The following is a 7,911-nucleotide window of genomic DNA, read 5'->3' on the forward strand; positions in this document are numbered from 1 at the left end:
GGTGTTCAAGGTAAGGTTAAGGTGAGGTTTCAATTTTTTGGGTAGAATATGGAAGAAACATATGATTAATGGAAGGGTGATATCATTGTAGGTTGGTGACTAAGGGAATCGCGGCACGCTTGCTTACCAGGTGTGTACATACACTGCACACATACTATGAATCAGCAAAAGCCGAAATGCCGAAATGCCGAAAAGCCGAAATGTCGAAAAGCTGAAAGTTTTGCTATGGTAGTCTTGCAAGTGTGCGAACACTGGTAAGGGGGAGACCAATAGGTTTCCTAAGACCCACGGGCGATTCCGTGGACTTGAGTTGTGATTTGGCCATAAGGGCCAAAATGGGCTAAATGGTCTGATGGGCTGTTGGGCCTAAAATAGGCAAAAACTGAATATTGATGCTATGTGATAGGAATTTGTATGTGAAAATGAATATGAATATGACTGGGCCTAACGGGCCATATAAATGTGATTTGGGCCTAACGGGCCATATGAATATGATTGGGCTTAATGGGACAGATACACGTATGTAATTTGTTTGCGCGTTGTAAGGGGTTTTGGTCCTTGTATATGATAACTACATAAGACATAATTAATATTGTAACACCACAAACCTGGCCTAGAGGTTATGGTCGGATCTGTCGTGTCACCTTTAAGTTTTTGAGAAAACCCATGCCTATTCCAACGTACTTTTTAGTGTTTTAAAAGATAGTCTTTGCTAAGTTAATAAAGTGAATGGAAGTTGTGCACCAGGTAGGTATCCGAAACAGAGGAGGTAAGCCATGAAGGCTGCTTAAGTACCAAGCTCTTGATTTGATCCAATCCTAGACATGCCCACTACCATTGCCACACTTTGGTGCGAGGTTAGGTTTTGGAAAAAAAATTGAGTTGGAATTCATTTAAGTAGATATTTTTGATAAACCAATTAATTGTATCGTTGCGTTATTTTGAAAACAAGTATCATTTTGAAAACGCGCCCTAAGTCTAACCCATTTTGGATTTTTATCAGTAAAATATAGAGTATAAAATAATATAATCCCAGAAAAATAATTAAAATGGCCTTATTACAACCCAAAACCAAATAATAATAATTAAGATAAAACTTATAAAAAAATCGGTTACTTATTGCAAAGTTCGAAAGCGATCACGACGGCCACTCTGAATCCCCTCCGGCTCCAAGTTTCCACATCAAGGCTCACCTGCAAGGTTAAGGAAAGGGGTGAGTTTGGAAACTCAGTGTGCAACAAGCCACTTTCAGAGCCCAAACTAATATCAGCATACTGGGCCTAAGCCCTAGTTCAGTCTCGACATATACTAGGCCGAAGCCTTTCGTTTAACGGTTACTGGGCCGAAGCCTTTTCATAAATCATATCACTAGGCCGAAGCCTTTACTGAAAATGGTATGGCCCATAGGCCCATTTCAATATCACATGAAATACCAATGAATGTATGCAAGCCCATTTGGGGAGACTACTCAACCCACCATCCGCTACTCTCCACCCGTACCAACCAAGCTCTCCATGTGGGGAATAACTCAACCCACCCAACCAAACTCTCCAGTGGGAGCATAGCTTCCTAATCATATAATTGGAGGCCTAGCCTCTTTTGATAACTGGGGCAAAGCCCTTTTTGGTAAACTGGGGCAAAGCCCTTTTCGCCCTTCCTCCATTTATATAAAACCCAACCCATGCATCTAATGAGTATATCATAGCATATCATGTGCATCTCATACATATCATGTGCATATCATGTCATATCATGTATAACAATATCTCATGCATCATATTCAGAATTAAACCCTAGGGGGTACAATGGTCATTTTTACCTAGGGGTAAAATAGTCATTTTTCATATTATGAGGGTAATTTCATAATTTTACCAAATATCAGGGTTTTCCATGTTCATTAACAATTATCAATATTTTCGAGTGTTTAAACAATGATCTTTAACACACTTTATCAAATTTGGGCTTTTGGGCCCAAAACCCCTAATGGGCCCTACGAATGTCGATTTAGCCCACTAAGCCCACTTAACCCAAATTTTACAACAGTACTAACCGTGTTAACATGCAACTTTTCCAAATTCCATTTTCTATCAATTTTACCCAAATGGGCTCGAAAACCCATTGGGCCCACTTCCAGCCCATTAAGGCCCAACTTACCATCGTGCACAAAATTGCGCTCTTACCTGTTCCATTGATCCAAACACCGATCTTATCGTATTTATCGCATCTATAACCAAACGCAAAATCACAAGTTCCCGAAATACTGAAATTTTAGCATTTCGGCTTTTCAGCGAATATTAATCTAAGCTACTACGAGGGTTATTACACAACTGTTTTGTGACGTTTGCTAACAAAATCTCCCACGAAAACCTACAGTTAATCACCACCATTCTTAGTTTACAATTCATGCTTATCAAACCCAAAATACATCTTACCATAGCCGGCCAAAGAACCTCTAATAGCCATAGATCACTTACCTTCGCAGGGTCCGATGATTCGATTCAAGTTTATCCAAACCGATACTCCAAGCCTTGCTGCTCCTCCAAAGTTGTCTATTTCACTATACAAACCATAAAAGTCGAATGAAAAGGCCCATTGAGGCCTATACCTCAAATCGATAACCTCCCTAAACTATAGGGGGTTTCGCCTTTTCTTAACATTTACACTACTGAATCGATTTGGAAAATGAGTACGTACCACAGTCTTCCCTTCTGCATTGTTTAGACCCGAAGTAGACTTAGCCCTCAACCACCTAGCAGCCTTCGAATCCTAGAGGTCTATAGGTTTGGCTATGCCCCTAGAACTAAGGTATTTCGGCTTTTAGGACCAAGAAAAAGAAATGGTGTGGTGGCTTTGTATTGGTGTTGCCGTCGGGGTCTTTTAGAGTTTAGCGGATGAAGGGATCTGTCACAACAAATGAAAAGAAAAGAAGGATGCTGGTCTAAATGAAATCGGCACAACCAACTTCAAAAGTTTCGGCTCTTGTGGCCATTCGGCAAGGGTGATGAAACGAAAGGGAGTAGTAGTTTGGTTTTGGCAAAAGAAGAGAAAGAAAAATGGATGAAAGGAGTGATGATTTCAGCTAGAGAAGAAAAAGAAGAAAAGAAATAACCCTATGATGTTTGAACAAAAGAAAATGGCACAACTAAAGCCCCTAATGCCGAAATACTAACCTAAAACCCCTAAGCCAATTTCTCATCCCTAAATTCCCACTATTTGGCCAGCACTAAGCCTCCATTCAAATCCCCAAAATCTCTCCCCTTATCACTCCTAAATTCATGCATTTGACTGATTCAAACTCTCTTCAATAGAGTTCCAATCGACTTCAAACTCCTGCATGCTCAAGACATAAAAGTAACAACACAATTGCCAGCTTAGTGAATCGAACCTTGGCCTTCCCCTAACCACTTACACGCCAATTTTTTGAGCTCCTTAGTGGCGTCACTTAACCACTTTGCCAGGGGCTCTCTTGTGTTACCCACATCTTTTAATAAGGCCACCTATCCAATGCCCTTAACTCCTTAAGTCCAAAATTTAAAAATTCTACCGGGTTTTGGCCAACACATGGGCCTTCCATAGGCCCATTTACATACTCCAATTATAAATTTCACAACCAAATACCAAATTTTTAAAAAAAATTTACCAAAGTCTCTAAAATTACAAAAATCCCGAAAATCAAGGTGTTACAACTCTACCCTCCTTAAAGTAATTTCGGCCTCAAAATTTTACCTGATCCAAATAGTTGAGGGTATTGTTGACGCATCGCCTCCTCTGACTCCCAAGTAGCTTCTTCTTTGCCATGGTTTCTCCAAAGTACCTTCACCAACGGGACTGACTTTCTTGTCAGCAGCATGACGTCACGATCAAGTATCTGCACAGGTTCTTCTTCGAAGCTCAAATCTGCCTATACCTCAATTTCTGCAACTGGCACGATATGAGTAGGGTCAGAATGATATTGCCTTAGCATAGACACATGAAAGACGTCGTGAATACGATCTAGTTCTGGAGGTAACTCTAGCTGATAAGCCACAGGCCCTATCCGCTTAAGGATCCGATAAGGCCCAATGAACCGTGGACTCAACTTGCCCTTCTTACCAAACCTCAATATCTTCTACCAAGGCGAAACCTTCAAAAAGACCATGTCCCCTACAGCATACTCAATATCCTTACACTTTAGATCCGCATAAGACTTTGGTAGATCCGCTGCCTCCTTTAACCGATTCCTGATCACCTTAACTTTGTCTTCAGTATCAGCTACTAACTCCGGTCCAAGTACTTGCCTTTCCCCCAACTCTGCCCAACAAGTAGGCGAACGACACCTTCGCCCATACAGTGCCTCGTAAAGAGCCATCTGAATACTTTCTTGGTAACTGTTGTTATACGCGAACTCTGCCAACGACAAATAATCCTCCCAACTACCCCTAAAGTCGATAACGCAACCCCTCAACATATCTTCTAGAATCTGAATGACCCTCTCTGACTGCCCATCCGACTGAGGGTGAAAAGTCGTACTAAAATCCAATCGCGTTCCTAACGTCTCATGCAACTTCTGCAAGACCGAGATGTAAACCTTGGGTCTCGATCAGAAATTATCGATACTGGCACCCCCATGCCATCGCACTATCTCTGCCACATACAACTTGGCCAACCTCTGAAGTGAGTAATCTGTTTGGACAGGTATGAAATGGGTAGATTTCGTCAGCCTATCCACAATCACCCAAACTAAGTCCTTCGTGGAAGGTGCAATGTCAGACCACTCACAAAATCCATGGTTACCCTTTCCCATTTCCAAAGTGGTATCTTCACTGGCTGTAACAATCTTGAAGGCAGTTAATGCTCGGCCTTTACTTGTTGACATGTCAAACATTTTTCCACAAATTTGGTCACTTTTTTCTTAAGCCCAGGCCACCAATATAGCTCTCACAAATCTTGATACAACTTACTCCCTCCTGGATGCATAGCACAAGGTCCATCATGAGCCTCTCTCAAAATCATCAATCTCAAATCAGAGTCCTTCGGCATACAAATTCTTCCTCGAAAACAAAGAACCCCATCACCATTTAATCCAAAGTCTGAATTCTCCCCCTTCTCAGCTTGCTGAAACCGAGAAACCAACGACTCATCCACCAACTACTGCTTCTTAATCTGCTCCACCCAAGTCAGTCTCACTTGTAACTCTGCCAATAAGCTTCCATCGTCATACAAGCTTAAACGAGCAAACATTTCCTTCAATTCCACCACAGTTCTTTGACTCAATGCATCAGCCACGACATTTGCCTTACCTGAATGGTACTCAATCGAACAGTCATAGTCCTTTAACAACTCTATCCACCTTCGCTGTCTAAGATTTAGCTCCTTTTGAATCAGCAAGTACTTAAGACTCTTATGATCCGTATGGATAATGCATCTCTCCCCATACAAGTAGTGCCTCCATATCTTAAGCGCAAAGATCACCATTGCCAACTCCAAGTCATGAGTAGGATAGTTTACCTCATGAGGCTTAAGCTGTCGTGAAGCATAAGCGACCACTTTACCCTCTTGCACCAAAACACAGCCCAAACCTACATGTGACGCGTCACTGTACACAGTGAAATCCTTACCAGACTCTGGCTGAATCAACACTGGTGCCTCAGTCAGAACCTTCTTTAACTTCTCAAAAGCCTCTTGCTGCTTATTTGTCCAAACAAACGGTGCTCCCTTCCTTATAAGTTTCGTTAACGGCGTTGCCAACACAGAAAATCCTTCCACAAATCTTTGATAATAACCTGCCAACCCCAGAAAACTTTGGATTTCTGTTACTGACCTCGGTGGCTTCCACTCCAAAATCGCCTTAATCTTCCGAGGGTCTACACAACATGTCCCAAGACAGTTACTTCACTCAACCAAAACTCGCACTTACTGAACTTTGCATAGAGTTGCTTTTCCCTTAGCACTTGCAGCGCAATACGAAGATGCTCATCATGCTTCTCCTCCGTTTCCGAGTACACCAAGATATCATTGATAAAAACAACTATGAACTGATCCAAGTACGGCTGAAATACCCGATTCATCAAATCCATGAATGCTGCTGGTGCATTAGTCAAACCAAAGGGCATAACCAGAAACTCATAATGACTATATTGAGTTCTGAATGTCGTCTTATGAATATCCTCTTCTTTGACTCTCAACTGATGATATCCTGACCGAAGGTTGATCTTAGAAAATACTGAAGCTCCTCTCAGTTGGTTGAATAGATCGTCGATTCTTGGCAAAGGATACTTGTTCTTGATCGTCAGTTTGTTCAACTGCCGATAATCAATACACATCCGAATGGTCCCATCTTTCTTCTTTACAAACAACACTGTTGTGCCCCACGGAGAAACACTTGGTCTTATAAACCCTCTATCCAACAGTTCTTGAATCTGAGCTTTCAGTTCCACCAACTCCTTTGGTGCCATCCGGTAAGGTGTAATGGACACTGGAGTTGTTCCAGGTAACAAGTCGATTACGAACTCGACTTCCCTGTTAGGAGGTAATCCAGGAAGCTCCTCAAGAAAAACATCTTGAAATTCTTTGATGGTCCTGACAGACTCCACAGTCATCCCCTCAGGTTCAGCTTGACTCACAAATGCTAAAAACTCCTCACAAGCTTTCCGAATCAACTTCTCAGCCCTTAAAGCCGAGACAACATTGGACAAATAGTTCCTTCGCTCCTCTATGACCACTATCTCCTCATCCTCGGCAGTTCTTAGCACCATTCTCTTAACACAAAATCCAACGTCACCCTATGCTTAGTTAGCCAATCCATTCCCAAAATAAGATCAAATTCCCCAAATGGCAGCTCCATCAAATCTCCTACAAATATCCTATCTTTTGTCTCTAAAGGCACCTCCCTAAAGAGTTTATCTACCATAACCGAGTGTCCCAAAGGACTTATCACTGATACCCCACTCACAGTCTCCTTAGGAAGCACACCCAACACCCCAAATACATTACAGGCAACATACAAATGAGTGGAACCAACATCAATCAAAGCAGTGTAAAGCGTGCTACGAATGAAGAACGTACCGGTTATAACATCAGGAGCATCACCCTCCCCACGACGCCGTGCAGCATAAACCAACGCTAGCTGTCGAGCTTCAGCATGTCCAGCACCTCTGCCAGGTGCCTCACGTCCTCGTCCATTATCAATACCACCTCTACCTTGCCCATGCCTCTTTGTGGTGGTGGTCCTCCTCGTAGCGGTTGGACACCTCTTTGCTTCGCAACTTGATCCTGAGCTGCCCTCCGAGGACACTCTCTGAACTTATGTTCCTTTGACCCACATCGAAAACATGCTCCAGTTCATTTCCAGCACTCCCCCATATGCATTTCGCCACAGTCCCTGCAAGCCTGCGGTCTAAAGGTATTCACCAAAACTGCTCAAACCGGTTCCTCCATTCTAGCTCTTTTAACATTTCTATATGCAGCACCCGAGAGTCTAGAATCCCTCCTGAATCTGGGTCGATCCCTCTCACGATTCTACTGTTCAATTCGTTTTACTTCCTCGGCTATCTTAACCTTCTCTACCAATGCAGCGAAATCGCGCTCTTTCTGTGGAGCTATCAGCACCCTAAGCTCATCGCGGAGGCCATCCTCGAATCAAACACTGCGCTTATATTCGGCCGCAACTATCCTGCTAGCATATCAACTCAGCCTCAAGAATTTTGCCTCATACTCCGCAACAGTCTTATTACCCTGAGCTAGATTCAAAAATTCCTTTCGACGGGCATCCACATAATTAGCTCCAACATACCTCATCTTAAAAGTAGTCTTGAATAGTTCCCAGGTTACTCGTTCGATCGGGGTATTCTCTCTTACAGTGATCCACTATTGGTATGCCTCATCTCGTAGCAACGACACGACCCCTTTCAGCTTTTGCTCCACAGACCAATC

Source organism: Gossypium hirsutum, chromosome A02, assembly GCF_007990345.1.
Source record: "Gossypium hirsutum isolate 1008001.06 chromosome A02, Gossypium_hirsutum_v2.1, whole genome shotgun sequence".
Lineage (NCBI taxonomy): Eukaryota > Viridiplantae > Streptophyta > Magnoliopsida > Malvales > Malvaceae > Gossypium > Gossypium hirsutum.